Source organism: Hyperolius riggenbachi, chromosome 6, assembly GCF_040937935.1.
Source record: "Hyperolius riggenbachi isolate aHypRig1 chromosome 6, aHypRig1.pri, whole genome shotgun sequence".
Classification (NCBI taxonomy): Eukaryota; Metazoa; Chordata; class Amphibia; order Anura; family Hyperoliidae; genus Hyperolius; species Hyperolius riggenbachi.
Genome location: NC_090651.1, coordinates 204,192,101 through 204,215,910, shown reverse-complemented (window position 1 = coordinate 204,215,910; position 23,810 = coordinate 204,192,101). Strand labels below are relative to the sequence as shown.

At 43.3% G+C, this 23,810-nt stretch overlaps 1 protein-coding gene across 9 annotated transcripts in view; it reads right to left on the bottom strand.

Annotated features, from left to right (window-relative positions):
- LOC137521286 (CMP-N-acetylneuraminate-beta-galactosamide-alpha-2,3-sialyltransferase 4-like) overlaps window positions 1-23,810 on the bottom strand; it is a 696,719-nt gene that overhangs the window by 319,930 nt on the left and 352,979 nt on the right. Inside the window, exon 1 of one of the 9 annotated variants that reach the window (XM_068240330.1) lies at window positions 12,734-12,752. The exons of the other annotated variants lie outside the window; for them this stretch is intronic. The gene's annotated coding sequence lies outside the window, so the exon portion shown is untranslated. Of the gene's footprint in view, window positions 1-12,733; window positions 12,753-23,810 lie in introns of those variants that run through there. 9 annotated transcript variants of the gene reach the window in all.

Genomic DNA, 23,810 nt, shown 5'->3' with positions numbered 1-23,810 from the left:
TGCCCTCTGTCAGTGACCTGCTGAAGATGGCGGAGAGGATGGGGGCAAGTTGCTCCGAACAGGATTTGAGGCAGGCTGGGGACACGCCGTCGGGTCCCGAGGCTTTCCTGGCATTTAGTGTGGACAGGAGGTGCCGTACGTCTGCCTCCCTCACTTCCAGAGAGAGTGAGTCCACGCTTGGGTCACTGTGCGCGGGGGCTGGGGGGGGAGGGGGTGGAGGGTTCCCCCCAGGCTCAGCCTGCCTTTCAAACCTGTGGTAGAATCTGCTAAGTTCCTCCGCTAATTCTGGGCTGGGTGTAGCGTGTTGAGGGGGAGGCTTGTAGTTGGTGGCAGCCTTGAGCCCTTGCCATACAGCTCGTGAGTTGTTCGAGCGCAGGTTCTGCTCCATCCTCTGAGCAAACTCCTTTTTTGCGGCTCTCAGCTCTCGCTTCAGAGCGTTCCTCGCCATCCTGAATTCCTCCTGGTTTCCCGCCTTGTGAGCCGCCTCCTTACGTTTCCGCAGTAGCCGTAGCTTGTTGGAGAACCACGGTTTGTTATTCGGGTAGACCTTGAAGGATTTGGTTGGGACGCAGGAGGCCTCGCAGAAGCTGATGTATGAGGTGACGTTGTCTGCCCACTCGTCCAGGTCTGGAGCTGCCAGGGACTCCCAGTCCGTGCAATCAAAGCAGGCTTGAAGGTGGAGCTTGGCCTCGCTGGACCATACCTTGGAGGACTTCACGGCCGGTTTTGCCGATTCCAGGATCCTCCTGTAGGTTGGTATGAGATGAACAAGGCAGTGGTCGGAGGAGCCAAGTGCCGCCCCAGGGATAGCCTTGTAGGCATTCTTCAGTGGCGTGTAGCAATGATCGAGGGTGTTCAGGCCTCTGGTAGGGCACGCAACATGCTGATGGTAGCGTGGCAGCTCTTGTCGAAGGTTTGCCCTGTTGAAGTCACCCATGACTATGAACAGTGAGTCAGGGAGGGATATTTCCCACTGCGAGATGGTGTCGCTGAGGGTATTCAGGGCAGATTTGGCGTCCGCATCAGGGGGGATATACACTCCGACAAGGACATAGGAGGAGAACTCCCGTGGTGAATATGCCGGTCTGCAGTTGACGAGTAGAAGTTCTAGGTCTGGGGAGCACATCCTGTCGAGTACTGGTGGGGTGGGGCACCATGAAGAGCTAACGTAGAAGCAGATGCCACCTCCTTTTTTCTTCCCAGAGAGGGAAGGGTCACGGTCTCCCCGTATGAGGCTGAAGCCTGGAAGGTGTAGGGCATTCTCCGGGATGTTCTCATGTAGCCAGGTCTCCGTGAGGCAGAGTACTGGGGTGTTTCTCCCGAGCTCCCACCTGCCGCAGAGGAGACGCAGTTCGTCCAGTTTGTTAGGGAGGGAGCGGACATTTGCCAGGAGTACCGAGGGGATGGCTGACCTCAGGCCTCTCTTCTTGAGTCTGACACGGGCCCCAGCTCGACAGCCCCTTTGCCGCCAGCCTGCACCGGGCCGAGGGGCGAAGTCCAGGACTTGCTGTATGTAGTTCTGGACCTGGTCCGGCAGGAGATTGGCCTCAGGGAGTGGTGGGCCGCAATGCTCCCACCGCAGAAGTTGCTCCCTGGAGTATGTGGCGCGTGTAGTGGTGTGGGGGGCGGGGGCGTGGCCGACGGCGGGAGTGGGGTGCCTACTGGGGGTGGAGGAGCCTGGCATTTCCCCGGGTCGCCTAGTATGCTGCTGTGGGTGCGGCAGCATATCCGCGGGTGCGGCAGTCAGATGGGAGAGTAGGGGCACAATACAATACAGTTCAGCTCGTACAGTTAAAAGGCAGTTTGTCCCGTGCGCCGTGCGGTACTGACTGTTACATGAGCAGTTTAATACAGTCCGTGACGGACATGAGCGGTGCGATACAGTTCGTCACGTGGGCGGTGCAATACAGTCCATCTAGTGAGCAGTGCAGTGCGGTTCACCTCGTGAGCAGTGCAATACCGTCCATCACGTGTGCGGTGCAATACAGTCCATCACATGAGCGGTGCAATACAGTCCATCACATGAGCGGTGCAATACAGTCCAACACATGAGCGGTGCAATACAGTCCAACACTTGAGCGGTGCAATACAGTCCATCACCTGAGTAGTGCAATACAGTCCATAAGAAAAAAGCATCTAGTAATATCTGAGCTCAATTCAGTTATAGCCAGTGATGGATGCTGTTTATGCCAAGTGTCTTATTAACATATATTTTTTATAGACATGATAGTACAACTTCCTATCTTGGGCCATCAATACTCAGTGTAGTAGATTGAGAACAGCTGTACTATGAGACAAAGGTGCTGCTCACAGAAGCATACATTTATCAACCCCGCTTTATTCTTTCACAAGTCTATTTTAACCTTTAGTCTCCCGGCTACTTTTTTTTTTAAAAAAAGCTACTTGCCTGTGCCAGCTATATTGGCATACTGGTGACTGAATGTTTTGACAAGCTCTGCATGTTCTATAGTCCACATTAGTCAGTAGGGATTGTGTTTGAAGACAAATAATGGGATACAGAATTATGGTAATTATGATGAAAACCTATGCAGCTTGTAAATGGGCTAATCCAATCTTGGAAGAATGGGATTGGTCAATTTTCAAGCTGCATAGATTTTCAACAGCATTCCCATAATTCTGCATCAACTTATTTGCTTATCTCTAGCCAACTTAGTCAACAGTGGAAAACTAAAATTGAAAGGCAGAAAATGAAAAGCGGAAAGCTAAAAACGGAAGTTTGATAATTTTGGCAGCAAATGCCTTTAGACGTCATAGAAATTCACCAACGTCTAAGGACGTCAGCGGCATGCGGAAGCAGTTTTGAATGAAATTGCCTTTAGACTTCCGCTGCCTATAGAGACGGCAATTCTGAAAATGTCTAGACTTCAGCGGCAGTCTAAATAAAGGTGGCCACACACCATACCATTTTTTAAATTTCTTTTTTTATTCAAGAATTGCAATCAATTTTTCTTATTGATTGTAACAGTTAAAAAATCTGACCAATGTACCACATGTGTGTTCCATTATTCTCCAATTGTGAAAACATTTATCAGAAAAATACACCAGTTTGACTTATACAGGGTGGGCCATTTATATGGATACACCTTAATAAAATGGGAATGGTTGGTGATATTAACTTCCTGCGTGTGGCACATTAGTATATGTGAGGGAAAACTTTTCAAGATGGGTGGTGACCATGGCGGCCATTTTGAAGTCAGACATTTTGAATCCAACTTTTGTTTTTTCAATAGGAAGAGGGTCATGTGACACATCAAACTTATTAGGAATTTCACAAGAAAAACAAGGGTGTGCTTGGTTTTAACGTAACTTTATTCTTTCATGAGTTATTTACAAGTTTTTGACCACTTATAAAATGTGTTCAATGTGCTGCCCATTGTGTTGGATTGTCAATGCAACCCTCTTCTCCCACTCTTCACACACTGATAGCAACACCGCAGGAGAAATGCTAGCTAGGCTTCCAGTATCTGTAGTTTCAGGTGCTGCACATCTCGTATCAATTTTTTTTGTTCCAACAGTCTTGGAGGGACCTAATCAATGTGGGTTAGTGTCAGACCAATAGCGGTGGTTTTGTTTGTTAACTTCACCATTCACATAAAAGTTTGCCTCATCACTGAACAAAATCTGCGTAAACTGAGGGTCCTGTTCCAATTTTTGCTTTGCCCATTCTGCAAATTCGTTGAGATGCTGCAGTAGCTGGAGTTTATAAGGGTGCTATTTGTGAGTAGCTAATACCTGCCAAAGGGATGTTCGACTAATGCCACTCTCCAGTGACATGCGGCGACTGCTACGCTGTGGGCTCTTGCTGAATGAAGCTAGGATAGTCACTGATGTTTCTTCATTAGTGAAAGATTTCATGCGTCCACATTTTGGCAAATCCAACACTGAACCAGTTTAATGAAACTTAGCAATCAGTTTGCTAACTGTAGCATGGGAGATGGGTGGTCTCGTAGGGTGTCTTGCATTGAAATTTGCTGCAATGACCCGGTTACTGCATTCACCAGACATCAACACAATTTCTATCCGCTCCTCACGTTTTAACCTCAGCGACATGTCAATGGCTGTAAACAAACAGAAACTTGTAAATAACTCATGAAAGAATAAAGTTACATTAAAACCAAACACACCATTGTCTTTCTTGTAAAATTCCCAATAAGTTTGACGTGTCACATGACCCTCTTCCTATTGAAAAAACAAAAGTTGGATTCAAAATGGCCGACTTCAAAATGGCCGCCATGGTCATCACCCATCTTGAAAAGTTTCCCTCGTCGCATATACTAATATGCCACAAACAGGAAATTAATATCACCAACCATTCCCATTTTATTAAGGTGTATGCTTATAAATGTCCCACACTGTATATTAAAATGTGCATTAAAAATGAGAGGCTGAACTAGGACTTTAGACTGTTGACAAATCAAAGTCTTTACAATGGTTTTCTCCCACTTTTGCAGTTCCAGCACCCATAATCCTAAACAACTCCCTGCTGTGCTACTAGTTATAGCCTTACTGAGGCTTCCTCCAGCCCCTTGAAGCCGACATGTCCCACGCAGCATCTCCACTTGCAGCTTCCAGCCCGGGGTCCCCGCCGGTGCAGAGGCCGACCTCATCTACTACTACTACTACTGCTCCTGCGCAGTACACTGCAGACGACGTGGACTTGATTGACAGCGGCGCTCGTGCAGGCTCAGTAGAGGTCGGCCTCTGCACCGGCGGGGATCCCAGGTCGGCGGCTGTGATCATACATGCTGCGTGGGACATGTTGGCTGCAAGGGGCTGGAGGAAGCCCCGGGTAAGTAGAGCGGGGGGGGGGGCTTTTTTTCTTGCTGTTTCCTTTTAAACCATACCAGTTGCTTGGCAGTCCTGCTGATCTCTTTGGCAGCAGTAGTGGCTGAATCACACACCTGAAACAAGCATGCAGCTAATCCAGTCTGTCATCAGTCAGTGCACCTAATCTGCATGTTTGTTAAAGGGGCAGTGCCTAAAAGTATTAGAGACACAGATGAGCAGGAGTCAGGGAACTGGTATTATTTTAAAAGGAAAAATCCATATCCTTCTTAGTTTAGGTTCCCTTTAAGTCGTATACAGCCAGTGAACACAGCCAACCAAAATGGTCATTCATGATAGTTTTTGGTCTGAGTCTGCTGGTAGCCCTAGGAAACTCATAAACCCAAGGATCAGATGCATGACATATGCTGTACTATGGAGAGCGGAGGGGGCAGAGACATCAGACATTTGACACCCGAAACAGGAAAAAAGCTTCCACTCCTCAATATTTATCAGTTAAAAAAATCTACAGTACAGAACAATAGTAGGTACAGAAAGAGGACCTCATAGGGTCAAAACAGCATATTCTATGTGGTTTCAAAAGCAGGGTTGCATACACAAGCAATGAACACCAAATAATAATTTAACACAAAAGGAAAGAGAACACTGTGGACATATGATAGCCCTAGTGCTAGTATGCCAGTTGTATCTATTAACTACTAAATGAAATGTCACAACAGCTATAATAATCATATACACAATTCCATCATACGATACATTCATTAAACACCAAAAGAAAGTCAGGGTAGCCCCAATGTAGTTACCTAAATTGTATTTTGTAGTACGGTATAAAGATTAGCATAGTCTGTTATTTCTATAGTGTTGCAATTGGTTGAGGTATCCCTGGGCTTCCATATGTACCAGGATTTCACATGGTCATTTAGTTCTGATTCTGGCTAGTGGGAGAGCCCGGCTTCCAATTCTTCCTGAAGGAGATGTTCCATTTTTAGATTAGCATTGGCAAAAGCAACATTTTGCTGCATAGAGGGAATATTGGGGGAACTACAGGTGATTAAAATGTATTGCCTAGTGACAAACAAGATACAGTACTGTATAGGACAACATGTTTCAAATGTTACTAGTCCATGTTTCAAATGTTACTGGTGGCTGAAGTGATCATTATTGGCTGCTTTAGAGGACTTTGATCATGCATATGTAAGAGCCTTTAAGTCTCCAGGGAGGTTTGAAGGAGATAGGGACAGAAAGGGAGATGAAGAATGGTTTGATAGCATTTATAGCATTAATACTATTTTTAAATATTTTCTGGAGAGTTAGTTGCATTAGTGAGAAAAAAGTCTATTGCTGTAGTAAGATTTGTGCATTTGTGAAAAAAAGTATAACCTAAGTCTAAGTATAACCTAAGTCTCCGTGGGTCGTTTAAGTTCTCTTGTAGGCATAATTTTTGTAGTGGTATTGGTTTCCTTTTTCAATGTTTATTGGAGACATCCAAACATGGGTTCAGGCAGGCATTAAAGTCTCCGCCCAAGATCAAATCTTGGTTTTGACTGCTTTCATTTTTTAAATTAGTGAGTGGAGACAGGGAATTTAACCAGTGTTGGGCGCATAATAGTTCACACCAGTGTAAACAGGTTTTCATTAATAGTGCACATTAAGATAAGAAAATCACCCGTACATCTTTAATTTCTTTCTGAATACTGACTGTGATGCAATCTTTGGCAGCACACGCCGCTCTCAGCTACATAACCGCTATGCATTTAGTAAGTTTCTGGGGTTTAGGTGGATTCTATGATAATAAATACCAGGGTCCTAATGCAGTAAAGTAACCCTAAACCATAACATTTCAACCATCATGTTTAACAAATGGTATAATGTTATCTGGTTCTTCTATTGAAAGCCTAACTTTGTTTGCTTCTGGTTCCATGGCCCAATAACTCTATCTTTGCACTATCTCTCCAAAGCACATTAATCCATATTTTTGTCTAACAGCTGGCTGATAGAAGGTCCAGTAAGTGGTTAGACATACTTCCTTATCCAACCTGCTCTAGTGCCTAGTATACAGCAGCTTAGAGACTGTTATTTCTATGCAGCAGAAATTACACTATGCCCTGTCATGAAAAAAGGTGAATCTGGCTCACACCCTTCCTGTTTTGCAATTCTTGCAGTTTGTCAAAATTCATAAATCCCTCAGCATTTTTTAAAAATCACTATGTAAATAGGCACCGATCTTCTCCTCTTTTACTTGAATAAGTTCTGGATTCAAAACGTTGTCCTTTTATTGTTTTTATAATGTTAATTAATGATTTCATAATTTATAAATTACTCAGCAATATAGCACACCTCTCCCCCACACACATGCACACAAATCCACCTTTCTATCTCTGTAATGCTGCTTTCATGATCTAAAAGAAAAAACACATCAAGAGACTTCTCAACAAGGTACCTGGATACATCATAATAGGAGTATAATAGTGCTAGCTGTACACCACTGCAGCCTTTGTGCAGTTTAAGACCTCTTTTTTACTTTATCTTTTTGTTCAGATATTTCATGTTTTAGAATATTGAGCAACAACATTCAGACAAGTCAATAAAAAACACAGCTGTTCAACTAAATAATCTATTATGATATTTATGATGATAAAATGATGAAATTTGTTCAAGAATTGTTCAAGCAGGGTTTCCAGCAGTCAGATCAAACTTTGACAAAAATTAACTTACCGAAGCTATCACATAATGTTCCTAACTAAATTAGAATTGGAATCTTGAAGGAAAGCCATCATTTTGTCTAATATATTACCTATATGAAAGGGCCCTGAATCTACAGTGGGATGTGGAAGTTTGGGCAATCTTGTTCATCATCATGATTTTCCTGTATAAATCGTTGGTTGTTACAATAAAAAATGTCAGTTAAATATATCATGTAGGAGACACACACAGTGATATTTGAGAAGTGAAATGAAGTTTGTTGGATTTACAGAAAGTGTGCAATAATTGTTTAAATAAAATTAGGCAGGTGTATAAATTTGGGCACTGTTGTCATTTTATTGATTCCAAAACTTTTAGAACTAATTATTGGAACTCAAATAGGCTTGGTAGGCTCAGTGACCCCTGACCTACAAACAAAGGTGAATCCAATTATGAGAAAGAGTATTTAAGGGGGTCAATTGCAAGTTTCCTTCCTCTTTTAATTTTCTCTGAAGAGTAGCAACATGGGGGTCTCAAAACAACTCTCAAATGAGCCGAAGACAAAGATTGTTCACTATCATGGTTTAGGGGAAGGATACAGAAAGCTGGCTCAGAGATTTCAGCTGTCTGTTTCCACGGTTAGGAACATATTGAGGACATGGAAAACCACATGCTCAGTTCACCTTAAAGAGAAACTCCAGTGAAAATAATGTAATACAAAAAAAGTGCTTAATTTTTACAATAATTATGTATAAATGATTTAGTCAGTGTTTGCCCATTGTAAAATATTTTAAATCCCTGATTTACATTCTAACATTTATTACATGGTGACATTTTTACTGTTGGTGGGTAACGTAGCTGCTCCTTGTTTTTTTGGCAGTTGTAAACAGCTGTAAACAGCTATTTTCCACAATGCAGCGAGGTTCACAGACAGGAAACTGCCAGGAGTACGTACTTTTCTTGTGGGAGGGGTTTCTTGTGCAAGGGGTTTCTCTACAGACCCTGGTGGTCTGTTTGCGAAAAGGAATAGAATTCTCATGTAAAAGGGGGTATCAGCTACTGATTGGGATAAAGTTCAATTCTCTGTCGGAGTTTCTCTTTAAGGCTCGAGGTGGCAGACTATGAAAAATCTTGGATAAACAGAAGCGACGAATGGTGAGAACAGTCAGAGTAAACCACAGACCAGCACCAAAGACCTACAACATCATCTTGCTGCAGATGGAGTCACTGTGCCTTGTTCAACCATTCGGCGCACTTTACACAAGGAGATGCTGTATGCGAGAGTGATGCACAGCTCAAACAGAGCCGCTTGAGGTATGCTAAAGCACGTTTGGACAAGCCAGCTGCATTTTGGAATAAGGTGCTGTGGACTGATGAAACTAAAATTTAATTATTTGGGCATAACAAGGGGCGTTATGCATGCAGATAAAATAACACAGCATTCCAAGAAAAAAACCTGCTACCAACATTAAAATATGGAGGTGGTTCCATCATGCTGTGGGGCTGTGTGGCCAGTGCAGAAACTGGGAATCTTGTCAAAGTTGAGGGACGCATGGATTCCACTCAATATCAGCAGATTCTGGAGACCAATGACCGGGAATCAGTGACAAAGTTGAAGCTGCAGCGGGGCTGGATCGTTCAACAATACAACGACCCTAAACACGGCTCAAAATCCACTAAGGCATTCATGCAGAGGAACAAGTACAACGTTCTGGAATGGCCATCTCAGTCCCCAGACCTGAACATAACTGAAAATTTGTGGTGAGTTAAAGAGAGCTGTCCATGCTCGGGAGCCATCAAACCTAAATGAACTAGAGATGTTTTGTAAAGAGGAATGGCCCAAAATACCTTCAACCAGAATCCAGACTCTCATTGGAACCTACTGGAAGTGTTTAGAGGCTGTAATTTCTGCAAAAGGAGGATCTACTAAATATTGGTTTCATTTATTTTTTGTGGTGCCCAAATGTATGCACCTGCCTAATTTTGTTTAAACAATTATTGCACACGTTCTGTAAATCCAATAAACTCCATTTCAGTTCTCAAATATCACTGTGTGTGTCTCCTATATGAAATATTTAACTGACATTTTTTATTGTAACAACCAATGACTTATACAGGAAAATCATGACGATTAACAAGGTTTCCCAAACTTTCGCATCCCACTGTAAGTACGGTAAAAGACATTGAGGTCTTATGCTGGCAATACACCAGAAGTTTTTTCAGCAGATAAATGGTTCGATAGATAATTTCCGACATGTCCGATCTTATTTTCGATCGTTTTCCTGATCGTTTTCTCATAGAAGTGAATGGAAATTGATAAGAAAAGATAAGACATTAATCGTAAAATCGATCAGAAAATTGATTGAATATAACATTGGACAGTAAATCGACTAAAAAAATCTCATTTGGTATTCCCAGCATAAGTGTTTACTTCCATTATTTCCAGTGATAATGAATGTCTTATATTTACTACTACAAATTAAACCAGCTCTCTCCTCTCACAATTTCAAAAACTACCGCAAGTGACTTTGCTTCTCTGATCTCATCGAACATACTGTATAAATTGATCAGCTGTATTTCAGAGTAATTTCTTATCTTATTAACTAGTAGACCTAAGCCTGTTTAAAAACAGGCTTTAGGTCTTTGTTCCTGCCGCGCTCGACCACTGCGCGCACACCCGCCGCACACTCAGCAGCCGCACATCTGGCCTTCCGCTCACACGCCGCACACACAGCCGCCCACTCACATGCCGCCCGCTCAGCTCCCTGGCCCCGTCCCTGTCCTCCTGTCTCTGTGAGGCTGGGTCCGTGCTGCGCACATGCGCAGTAGCAAAAAGCACGGACCCAGCTACATGGGGACAGCACACGCAGGGACACAGGGGTTTTATTATATAGGATTAGAGCACCTTTCACTAGAACAAAACATTTCAAAATAAGACTGCAAGCAAGGCAGTACATAAACTGTCAGAAGAAAAATGGTCTATGAGGAACAATTTGTGTATTCATCCACTGACATGCGGTGATGCATTATGGGAGTATGAGCTTGCTCATGTGAAGCTGTTTATATGCACATAACTTCTATTTAAGAGGGCAAAATCACATCGCTCTGGTGTTATCAATCCCATACAAACACATTAGCCAAGCGCTTTACGAAGCTCTAGCGATTTTAAAAGCGTTCAGAAGTGCTGTTGGTGTGTACCAGCCCAGAGAAGTGGGAGGGTTTGAGTGATATTTAAACTACAGGTAGTCCCCGGTTAACAAACGAGATGGGACTGTAAGTTCATTCTTAACCTGAATCTGTTCTTAAGTCGGAACATTGTGCCATCACTGCCCCCTGTACCTCCTCTGTGCCCCCCTGTGGCTCCAGTGCCCCCCTGTGTGTCACCTCTGCCCTCTGTACATGCTTATACAAGTTTCAAAGCCATTTTTCTTAGAATTTTTTTGTCCAATTTGAAATATTTTTTTTTTACTTGTTCCCATGGAAACAGAATTCATGCCGTTCGTATCGGTGGGTCGTTTGTAAGTCGGGCATTCGTAAATCGGGGACTACCTGTACCTGCTGCAGAAGTTTCAAGGCTTCGAAATGCTTTAATTTTTTACATTCTTTAGTCAGCAGAAAGATGAAAAGAGTCTAAATTTTATCCTACGTTTAAACCATGAGTATGAGTGTTGTGACACTGAATGTAGAATGTTTACAGTCCTAAACAAAATTACCGTACTCTATTAAAGTGCCACATGGATCATTGCTTCTATTCAGAAAACTATTTTTAAGGATGCATAATCAAGGGAACCATGACACTTAGAAACGGTGGTTCTGCCCTGTGGTCTCCAATTTTTAGATGGAGATAGTATAAGATACATAGCTAGCCACCATTCCAGTGACAAGACCAGGTGTTCCAAGAGCTGGCTTGAGCCTTCCTCTTTCAGCCAACATGGATGGATGCCTTCCTGACCATAAGGTATTCCTGTGCATGCATGCATAAATTACAGCGCATTGTACGCACACTGAAGAGACAGAAAAAATTGTAGCGCGCAGGTTATTGCTGGGAGGGGGTAAAAATTGTGCACAAAATCGCAAAACGCGGCCATCAGTGATTTCGATTTTAGATGTGAACAAAGCCTTGGGCTACGTTCGGTGATAATAAAATCGCATTGCTAACCCAATGCAATTATATTGTAAATGTGAGTTCACATCAGTACAGTAGCACTGCAGTGCAGTGGAATCCGTCGGCTTAGCGCGGAGCATGCAGAGTGGTATCGCATAATGTGCATGTTAACAGTGGCATTGAAGCAAACTTCTTATGTACTGTATGCACCGCACAGCACATATAACACGCAATGCAACTTGAATCCTCTGTTGCGTTCCTGTTTTCACAGGATATGCACTGCAACGTATCACTGTGCACATTGTGACCCAATGTTAACAGTACCTCCAGATACAATAAGTACAGTGCCCAACTGCACATTTTTGTGTCAAATGAGCAAACCGAAACTAAATTATTAAAAACTTCAAGCCATGGCCAGAAGCAGCCCAGCTGAAAGGGCTAACATCAGGCTCAACATGAGTGAACATAGCTGTTTTAGGAGATTGAGGCCTAAAGTGCTGGATGTCTTGGCTGCTGAAAGTTGACGGTGAAGTTATTCCTGACAAGGTACTTTAAAAGTGATTCACGTGATATCAGTTGTGGAGAAGATTATACTGTACTCAGATTAAAACAAGCTCTGCTACTAAATGCATACTCAGCCCTAGAAAAACATTTCAACTTGGATTAGAGCTAACAAAAAGAAGTGTCATTTTAGACCCCTTAGCATCGGCTCTTGTAACAAATACACATTACTTTTCACTTCAGTCTGATTTCTGACTACTGCAAAAAAAGGCAAAGCGCATGCTGAAACAAACTTTCTTTCTATGACAGCTTCTCAGACATGTATTATCAGCAGCTATGATGACTGCAACATGTTTTGCATACAGCAGAATCAACTAAGACTGTAGTAATAACTTATTGCTACATGATGATGTTTACAATTAAGAACAAACTGGCAAAGAGTTCCTGTAGATATCGTTTACAGGAAATGAGTTGCCTAAGGCCTCATTCATGCCAGAAACATCTGCTCTTGCATGCAGTTGGAAGTATTTATTATGCAAACACATTTCCAAGTGTGCCTATGCATCATTAGACAACAAGGATTCTGTCAGTAAGTCAAACTGAAGTCAAGAGCACAGAGGAAATCAACCTTATACATACCTTTAAAGCAAGGTGCTTAGTGAGGTTATGGAGAACCACAAAGATATTGAGTAGCAGCCAGGAGAAGCCACAAAGCCTGCACATACAAGCAAAACAAAGTAGTGTAATTACATTTCATCACTTCCAGCTTAGATCCTCACTAGAAAATCGGTGCCCGATGGGCATAGGCTGGTCACAGGATGGGAGAAGAGCGGAGGATGAATGAAAAGAAGAACATCAGGCACAGGAAGGGAACATGTTGTCACAGCTAGACAAATCACATATCCACCAGCCATGTGGTGTCACAGACTCTTGGTCACAGGTCCAAACACTTCTTGGAGTGTGGGTAAGGCGAGTGTGTGGATGGTGGACTGTGTGATTTCTATGGTAAAGTTTGGGGTGGCACTGCTTAATTCCCTATGACTCCGTTCTCTCTATCCACAGCCAAAGGAGGGCCCTTCTGATATCATATTCACCAAGGGTCACATTGCTCACGTAAGCTTTAGGAAAGTACAAAGGATATTGGGATAGTGCTCAGCCATGCAAATAATGCCTTTATGCCCTATGTTAGCCCCTTTGTACATTTCCTTTATAGCACAGAATTGTGCTTGGGAAATTAAGAGACCTGCCAATGCATTAAAATCTATAAAAATGCTGTCAGTTTACAATGGGAAGTACAATTGTGAACAGATGAGGTTTTTTTAATTCGGCGAGCCATTATATAAGAGGTGGCTATTGTTGGGGGGCATATGTGATCATGCTCTAGTATGTCTACAGCCTCGATGCATTGCTGAGAGATTCTGAGTGCTGAATCGTCTTAAAGTGGACCCAAATTAAAAATACAAGATTTCAGAAATAAAATCTATTTTCTAAATTATAATAATAAATAGCAGCCTTTTTTCAGCTGCATGATGACAAATATAAAATATTTAACATTTATTGGAGGAACCCCTCCCTTCCTTTCATATTGCCGGGACAGAATTCAGCAGACTGGTGGAGTAGGTGGTGTCTGGAAATGGAGGAATTGCTAATGGATGCCACCTGCATAACCCTAGTTATAAAAAGAGAAGGGTGATAAGCATGCACTGAAATGCTCATAGGCTTGAATGAGTGTTTATTTATCTTTGTATGTGTCAGACTAGTGCAACTAAATATTTTGAATAAAAAAAAATGTTTGGTTTGGGTCCGCTTTAATCAAGAGCATTGTTGTCTTTTTCTACCCTTTCTATAGGTAGCAACTCCATTTTGCGCAACACTGTAATCCCTCCTCCCCATCCATAGCAACAGATTGCATCACTAGCCTACAGAATAGTAGAGTGGCTGTACAACACTCAGCCCCTGTTACCTGAAGGATCAAGTGTTCATCCCTGTGGGCATTATTACTTGTGGCTATGTACCTACCTTTAGACAAAGCCTAGGTTAACACTGGGGCATTGTGTTCCCTGTAAAAACAGGATTACAACGGAGGGGAAAAGTAGCGACACATACAATAAAGCATACAGTTATTGAAAAGTATGCTTTGTTTTGCCAATGATTGGCCAATTTTACCACCTCCATGTAGTATGAGGGTAAACAGATTTTGAATACTATGAGCAGTGGTAAAGTTGGTCAGTGACTGGCCAATCAAAATTGAAGGTGTGTACCAAGCTCTAGGCAAGGTCCACACTTGAGGTGTGCGAAAATGTGACTGTTTTGCTGTATTACGTTTTCTGCAAACCATACACATTTTTTACTATTAAAAAGATCTACACATTTTCCAGCTGCTATGTAAAAATGCACATTGTGTCCAAGACTAGCTTGCATGCAGGCAGTTGTTTTTCCAGCATGAAATTAACATATTTTTGTACATATGTACTGTATAGATAGCGCTGAGCCTCCTTTAAAATTCCACCAACGATCACTTCGTGAGGAAGAGAACTCACCCAATTATAGTGATCACTGTTGACCACCACTGTCAGACACCCCTGATGAGTCACGTGATGTGACAAAACATGTCGGGTGGAGCCTAGCGGGCAATCCAGGAAACAGAATGACGGCCTGCGGAGACGGAGCAGTGAGAACAAGGCCTGTAAACTCTAAGCCTATCAAATCCTCTGCAGCACGAGAATGCATTTTTACAATAAAGCTTGTGTTGTTTTTACGGAATCACGCTATGTAAGCATTCTTTCTATGAGGTACTTGATTGAAGGTTTTACCTGCTTTATTGATAACCCGAATGAGAAGACAACCCAGCACCTGAAGTGATCGAGAGGAGTTTAAAACGCTTCATGACTAATCTAACAGTGATCAGGGGTGAGATTTTAAAGGAGCCTGAGCGCTATCTATACATATGTACAATACTGACACTGGATTTAACCTGAAGTAGATATCGAGTGCACGCCTTGAAGATCTGTGTTGGACTTTAGTCGTTCTTTATATGTTTTTAATTGGATGTGTATGCATTTTTGATAGGCATTCCTTGTATACACTTCTCAGTGTTGTACCTTTGATATCACTGGTGCATAACTGTTGTAATTGTTGTCATCAATGTGATCTGTGCACTAAAGAAGTGTATTCCAAAAAATAAATGAAAAAAAAAGTCTTGCCAAGTTTCTATGAATGACAGTACAGTATACAACACAGCAGTGTACTGTCGCGCTTGCTGTGCTGCTGCATTCACTTATCCTATTCAACCTGCATCAAAGGCACTACCATGTTTAACTAAGAAGCAAAGCAGCGACGTCAGGTGCTCACCCTGCTTCCTCCCATAATCCTCTGCACATCAACTTTCCATGGCAATAAGAAGCCTCTCTTTCTCGTGACCACGCACTTCCGTCCCCTGTCACTGTAGAGTGGCATGTATTGGAATGCAGCAGTGGCAGTGGTGAGAGGCGCCCTGTTGCCATGGAGAGCCAACCATTATGCCACACCCCAGGAGTCTTTGTGTCACATTGCTATGCCTACTTCCGCCACGGTCGGGGGAACACAGAGAAGGATAATTTTTCAACAGAAATAAAGTAAGATATATATATATATATACATACACACACCTATGTTGCATAAAATGTATAAGGTTAAAGAATTTTAACAGCACAAAGTTCCATAGATCCCTGTAAAAAGTGTTGTGGTTTCTGTTCCCTCCCTGAGCAGAATTACAGTGCACAGAGAGCGGACGTCTACCATGCAAAGCCAATAGTTATCTTCCCATTGGTATTATGTTCAAATATTGATAAAGTGCCTTGTGTATTTGCTATATGAGTTAGTTTACTTGACCACTGTTTTTAAACACTGGCCGGCATAATATAAATGCCCATTATTATCAATCTTCCAGGTGGCGTATTTTTGGTAGAAGTTAATAGACTGGTTTAATGACAAAGCCAGTGCATACATTTTTTGCATGATTCTGCACATTCAATTTTTGCATGACTTTGCACTTATTTTTTAACTTTGCTAATTTAAGGACATTTTTATCTTTTTTTTTTAATTTTGACATTTTTGGATCAGTGTACCTGGAGCTTTTCTAGACAAGTGCATTTTGTATGATCGACATTTTTACTCACTGCAGTGAAGGAGTGATTGTGTGTATATGTAGTGTAATTGGATGATTGATTATACTGAAGTTACCAGAAATAACACTAATTAAAAAGTATTAGTAATCCACAGGAGGTTACATTTTAAACTGTTTCTTTTGTATTATTAAATAAAAGAGCAGCTAGCGTTGCAATGCAGTTAAAGTGTATGTAATATTTCATATTAACAAGGTTGCACTATAAGTTCCGACATAAGATACATTGGAACTGATGCAATTTACTTTTTCTCCTACGTTTCTCCTAGGAGATAATTTGTCATGTTCTGTTTAAAATTACTTTCTGAACTATGTAATTGAAAAAGTACCAAAAACTAGGTGAAAAAGAACTACCACAAGTATTCTAAGTATTTTCTTGCTTGCTGGTGGCGTAAAAAAGGCATGTTATTGATAAGGCTAGGTTCGCAGTGGTCAGTTGCATAACACACACATTATAATGTGTTGTTATGAGTGTTAACTGCAATGGAGACTGGACATAGACTTAAAGAGACTCTGAAGTCTCCCTAGAATGAGGTTTTTATTTTAAAAATTACCATTATTGTCCCTCTTAAAGAGAACCCGAGGTGTGTTTAAAGATTGTTATCTGCATACAGAGGCTGGATCTGCCTATACAGCCCAGCCTCTGTTGCTATCCCAAACCCCACTAAGGTCCCCCTGCACTCTGCACTCCCTCATAAATCACAGCTGTGCTGTGAGGCTGTGTTTACATCTGTAGTGTCAGTCTCAGCTGCTCCCCCGCCTCCTGCATAACTCCGGTCCCTGCTCCCGTCCCTTCCCTCCAATCAGCAGGGAGGGAAGGGATGCAGGCGGGGACTGGAGTTCTGCAGGAGGCGGGGAGAGCAGCAGACTGACACTATAGAGATAAACACAGCCAGCTCTGACAAGCTGTTTGTCAGCAGCGTGGCTGTGATTTATGAGGGATTGCAGAGTGCAGGGGGACCTTAGTGGGGTTTGGGATAGCAACAGAGGCTGGGCTGTATAGGCAGATCCAGCCTCTGTATGCAGATAATATTCTTCAAACCCACCTCGGGTTCTCTTTAAAACGCAGCAGAACCGCGGCTGAAAACCCCCTCGATCATCCCAAACTCACGGGGTACAATTGCGGGCTCCTTCCGCATAGAGGCAGCGCAGCTCTGCCTCTATGCCTGTCAATCAGCCCGGATCTCCGCCTCTCCCCCGCCCCTCTCAGTCTTCCTTCACTGAGAGGGGCGGGGGAGAGGCAGAGATACACGCTGATTGACGTGCATAGAGGCGGCAGCAAAATCCACGACCAAGAAAGTTGTGGATTTTGCCTGCCATGTACCCCCTTGAGTTTGGGGTGATCGAGGAGGTTTTCAACAGCGGTTCTGTGGCGTTTTAAGAGAGACAATAATGTTAAGGAGGTTTTTAAAATAAAAACCTCATTTTAGGGAGACTTCAGAGTCTCTTTAAATACAAAGCCTGCATGTAGTGATTTAGAATAACGTGATCATTTACAACGCAGTACTGTGAACAGCCCCATAGATGGAGAGTGAGTTGACATACCTTTGGCTTCCTCCAGCCCCTGGAAGCTTGTGTGTCTCTCGCCGCAGCTCCGCTCTCAGCGAGTCACCCCGGGTCCCCTCCGAATGCAGCTGCCGATGCGGCGAGGTCGGCGGTTGCTGCACCTGCGCGCAGCCGGGCCGCTCGCGGTCATGCTCCTGTCGATGGCAGCATTCTGTGCAGGCATAGAAGTACTGAGTCTGCGCAGATTGCTCCTGGCGCCAGGGCAACAGCTGCTGCAGAGGGGACCCCAAGCGACCATTCTGAGAGCGGAGCTGCGGTGAGGGACACAAAGGCTTCCAGGGGCTGGAGGAAGCCCCAGGTAAGTAAATCAGTTTTTTTATTAATTTGCCTTATGTTTCCTTTAAGGCCTCTTTCACAGTGCGATGTTAAAGTCGCACGTTAGAAAATGTTTTAACGTGGAATATCGCATAGCAATACTAAGGCTGTGCAACATTCACAGTGCACACGTTGCGTTTGTGTGTAACGTGTAGCAATATTAAAAAGTGCTGCATGCTGTGCGTTATATACATTATTAACTGCGTTGGACTGTTTTCACATGCTCAGTAATGACTTGGAAGCATACTTTTCATTGCCTGTATGCACTACTGTATGCAACAATAACGGGGCATTAAGTTGCGTTGTGAGTTTTTGGGACGTTGCTTAGTTAGTTTGCGTTGCGACTTTAACGTCGCATCAAAACGCAACGTCCCACTGTGACAGTAGCCTAAGCGCTTTTTGTGTGTTTTTTTTTTTACTTGATTTACTACCTACTGTTGTTTAGCAATAAGAGTAGTGGGCAGGCACACGTGGAGAGGACGACTCCGATTGCGATGTGCAGTCTGTCAGCGTGCTCTGAGCTGAAGCAATGTATAGCAACAACAAAAAGACAGTGAAAAGCTCAGCACTGCTAACATCGATTTATTGCTGATGCACTTGCATTCAATTCTTGTCAAAAAAATTCAGTTCATATTCAAATAAGTGACATTCAAGAAGATACCTATCGTGCATATGATGGAGGGGGTGTGGGATGGGCAATGGGTGCCGACTGGTACACGACTTGATGACCATTTTGCTGCAATAGCTTCTTCCAAGACTTAGATGTGCACCAATCGGCACCCACTGCCCATCCCACACCCCCTCCATCATATGCACGATAAGTATCTTTTTGAATGTCACTTATTTGAATGTAAACTGAATTTTTTTACGAGAACTGAATGCAAGTGCATCAGCAATAAGTCAAGGTTAGCAGTGCCGAGCTTTTCACTGTCTTTTTGTTGTTGCTCTACTGTTGTTTAACCACTTCAGGACTAGCACCCTCTGCCCCCTTAAGAACCAGAGGGTGCTGGTCCAGTAAACCGCGACTTCCCGACGAATCGCCGCTAAAATCCGCCACTCCCGTCGGTCACGCCACTCTATCCCCGCCGCAGGCTGCTCTCTCTGCCGTCGGTATGACGGCAGAGCGCTGTGCGCCGGTCAGGAGCCGCTTTCATTGGCTCCTGACCCTGTCACTCCATGTAAGCCAATGGGAACGGCTTACATGAATGACAGGGCCAGGAGCCAATGAAAACGGCTCCTGCCCGGCTCACAGTGCTCTACTGTCATAGAGGCGGCGGGGAAGTACATTGCGGCAGAGATCGAGCAGCGACAGCGGCGGGGACAGGCGGGGGCGCGCGGTCAATGGGACGTAGAGTTTACGTCAGGTCAGAACCGCAGCGCCCCCTGCCCGCCGTAGATTTATACTGCGGCAGTCCGCAGGTAGTTAAGAAGGTAACCCTTCTCTCAATTAGCTGCTGCTGCTATTATATTGGCGCATCAATGTTACTATTACTGCATTTAAAGAGACACTGAAGCGAGACTAAATCTCGCTTCAGCTCTCATATATAGCAGGGGCACGTGTGCCCCTGCTAAAACGCCGCTATCCCGCGGCTAAACGGGGGTCCCTTCACCCCCAACCCACCCCCCGCAAAAGTTGGTCGGAAAATGGTCGCTGGTAATATTCTTCCTGGAGGCAGGGCTAACGGCTGCAGCCCTGCCTCCAGTCGCGTCTATCAGACGCGCATCGCCGCCTCTCCCCCGCCCCTCTCAGTGAAGGAAGACTGAGAGGGGCGGGGGAGAGGCGGAGATACGCGCTGACAGACGCGCGTGGGGCAGGGCTGCGGCGGTTAGCCCTGCCCCAACCAGGAAGCGCTCCCCCGCATTACGGAGGGGGTTTGGGGGGACAGGGACCCCCGTTAAGCCGCGGGATAGCGGCGTTTTAGCAGGGGCACACGTGCCCCTGCTATATATGAGGTCTGAAGCGAGATCTATTCTCGCTTCAGACTCTCTTTAAATGCAAGCAAGTCTATTGTTAACATGGGTTGTCAAATTAAATGCATTTAAAACATCTGAAAATACTTACCATCACACCTAAGTGTGTGCCCGCTCTATCATTACTCTTTTCCTTAGGTTTTAAAATATTTGTTTTCTGCTTTGCTAGAATTGCAAATGTTGATGGGCACAATGTTAGTCAATGAAGGTGGACACTGGCCACAACAAATTTTGTTTTTGGTTGTCATATATGCAGGTTGTAATAGGGGCTATGGAGTCCGAATAGTGAAGTCCAAGCAATATTTGGGTAGCTGGAGCCGGAGTTATACAAAAAAGCACGGACTCTGACTCAAATAAATTTAAACTGTAATTAAAAGAAAAATAATATATAAAATGTTCTATTTCTCAGATAATAGTCATCATAAATATATTGTACATACAGTAATAGCAGTGCTAAGTCCACAAAAATGAAATAATACATCAAAAACCAGTTAATGTACTTGTGCTGCTGCAATAAAGCAGTTTAAAGTCATATTTATATATACAGTAAGTATACAGTATCTCAAAAAATTAGCATATCATGAAAAGGTTCTCTAAACAAGCTATTAACCTAATCATCTGAATCAACTAATTAACTCTAAACACCTGCAAAAGATTCCTGAGGCTTTTAAAAACTCCCAGCCTGGTTCATTACTCAAAACCGCAATCATGGGTAAGACTGCCGACCTGACTGCTGTCCAGAAGACCATCTTTGACACTCTCAAGCAAGAGGGTAAGACACAGAAAGAAATTTCTGAACGAATAAGCTGTTCCCAGAGTGCTGTATCAGGGCACCTCAGTGGGAAGTCTGTGGGAAGGAAAAAGTGTGGCAGAAAATGCTGCACAACGAGAAGAGGTGACCGGACCCTGAGGAAGATTGTGGAGAAGGACCGATTCCAGACCTTGGGGGAACTGCGGAAGCAATGGACTGAGTCTGGAGTAGAAACATCCAGAGCCACCGTGTACAGGCGTGTGCAGGAAATGGGCTACAGGTGCCGCATTCCCCAGGTCAAGCAACTTTTGAACCAGAAACAGCGGCAGAAGCGCCTGACCTGGGCTACAGAGAAGCAGCACTGGACTGTTGCTCAGTGGTCCAAAGTACTTTTTTTTGGATGAAAGCAACTTTTGCATGTCATTCGGAAATCAAGGTGCCAGAGTCTGGAGGAAGACTGGGGAGAGGGAAATGCCAAAATGCCTGAAGTCCAGTGTCAAGTACCCACAGTCAGTGATGGTCTGGGGTGCCATGTCAGCTGATGGTGTTGGTCCACTGTGTTTTATAAAGGGCAGGGTCAATGCAGCTAGCTATCAGGAGATTTTGAATCACTTCACACTTCCATCTGCTGAAAAGCTTTATGGAGATGAAGATTTCATTTTTCAGTACGACCTGGCACCTGCTCACAGTGCCAAAACCACTGGTAAATTGGTTTACTGACCATGGTATTACTGTGCTCAATTGGCCTGCCAACTCTCCTGACCTGAACCCCATAGATAATCTGTGGGATATTGTGAAGAGAATGTTGAGAGACGCAAGACCCAACACTCTGGATGAGCTTAAGGCCGCTATCGAAGCATCCTGGGCCTCCATAACACCTGAGCAGTGCCACAGGCTGATTGCCTCCATGCCACGCCGCATTGAAGCAGTCATTTCTGCAAAATACCAAGTATTGAGTGCATAACTGAACATAATTATTTAAAGGTTGACTTTTTTTGTTTTAAAAACACTTTTCTTTTATTGGTCGGATGAAATATGCTATTTTTTGAGATAGGAATTTGGGGTTTTCATGAGCTATATGCCAAAATCATCAATATTAAAACAATAAAAGGCTTGAACTACTTCAGTTGTGTGTAATGAATCTAAAATATATGAAAGTCTAATGTTTATCAGTACATTACAGAAAATAATAAACTTTATCACAATATGCTAATTTTTTGAGAAGGACCTGTATATACGCTAGCTGGTTTGCATTTGGCTAGTGTTGGCTCTGCCCTCTTTTTCTAATCCTAACACACAATTACTCAATGACCTAGTTTGTGAGCTTTGCGGTCTTTGGCATCAATAATTTGCATTGAAATGAAATAAATCTAATTGACTGTGGCGCCACCCCCTTTTCTGAATTTGAACCCCAGTTACCAAAAGGCCAACTGTACCAGGTTTGAGGCTTGTGCCATTAATAGTGCAAGAATGGCAGCAATTCAATATTTCCCCTTGAAAATCAATAGGTGAATTTTGATTGGCTTATGTACGCTCCATCCACTTTTCTGAATATTAATCCCAGTCACCCAGTGACCAACTGTGCAGAGTTTGAGAACGCGACCATTAACAGTGTAAAAATGGCTGCAGTTTACATTTTCCCAGTGAAATTTGTATTTTTCTCGGCCCACTGATGTCCGGACATTGCCCGGGTATGTATTTGGCTGGTGTTGGCTGCGGCCACTTTTTCTAACCGTAACACACAATTACTCATAACCAAGTTTGTGATATTTGTGGTCTTTGGCATCAATAATTTGCATTGAAATTAAACAAATCTGATTGGCTGTTTGTGGCTCCACCCCCTTTTCTGAATTTGAACCCCAGTCACCCAAAGACCAACTGTACCAGGTTTGAGGCTTGTGCCATTAACAGTGCAAGAATGGCAGCAATTAAATATTTCCCTTGAAAATCAATAGGTGAATTTTGATTGGCTTTTGTAGTCTCCTCCCACTTTTCTGAATAGCAATCCCAGTCACCCAGTGACCAACTGTGCAACGTTTGAGAACCCTGCCATTAACAGTGTAAGAATGGCTGCAGGTACATTTTCCTAGTGAAATTTGTATTTGTCTCCACCCACTTTTTGGTTATGGGAATAAAAAGTATCCTATACGTTATTCCAGGTAATGTACTATGTGTGTGCTAAATTTCATTCAAATCCGTTCAGCCATTTTTGCGTGATCGAGTAACAAACAGCCAAACATCCGATCTTTCCCATTTATATTAGTAGGATATCTGTTTGTGTACACAGGAATCTTCTATATATGATAAACTAGCTGGTCGCCCGGCGTTGCTCGGGTATGCAATTGGCTAGTGTTAGCTCTGTCCAGTTTTTCTAATCCTAACACACAATTACCTAGTTTGTGAGCTTTGCGGTCTTTGGCATCAATAATTGGCTGTGGCTCCACTACTTTGAAAATCAATAGGTGAATTTTGATTAGCTTTTGTAGGCTCCACCTACTTTTCTGAATATTAATCCCAGTCACCCACTGTGCAAAGTTTAAGAACCCTGCCATTGACAGACAGTGTAAGAATGGCTGCAGTTTACATTCTGGCAGTTACATTTTTATTTTTCTCCACCCACTGATGTCCTGATGTTTCCCGGATATGTATTTGGCTGCTGTTGGCTGTGGCCACTTTTTCTACCCCTAACACACAATTGTCAATAGTCAATGACCAAGTTTGTGAGATTTGTGGTCTTTGGCATGAATAATTTTCATTGAAATGAAACATCTGATTCGCTGTTTGTAGTCCCACCCCTTTTCTAAATATTTAACCCCAGTCACCCAATGATCAACTGTACCAGGTTTGAGGCTTGTGCCATTAATAGTGCAAGAATGGCAGCAATTAAATATTTCCCCTTGAAAATCAATAGGTGAATTTTGATTGGCTTATGTACGCTCCATCCACTTTTC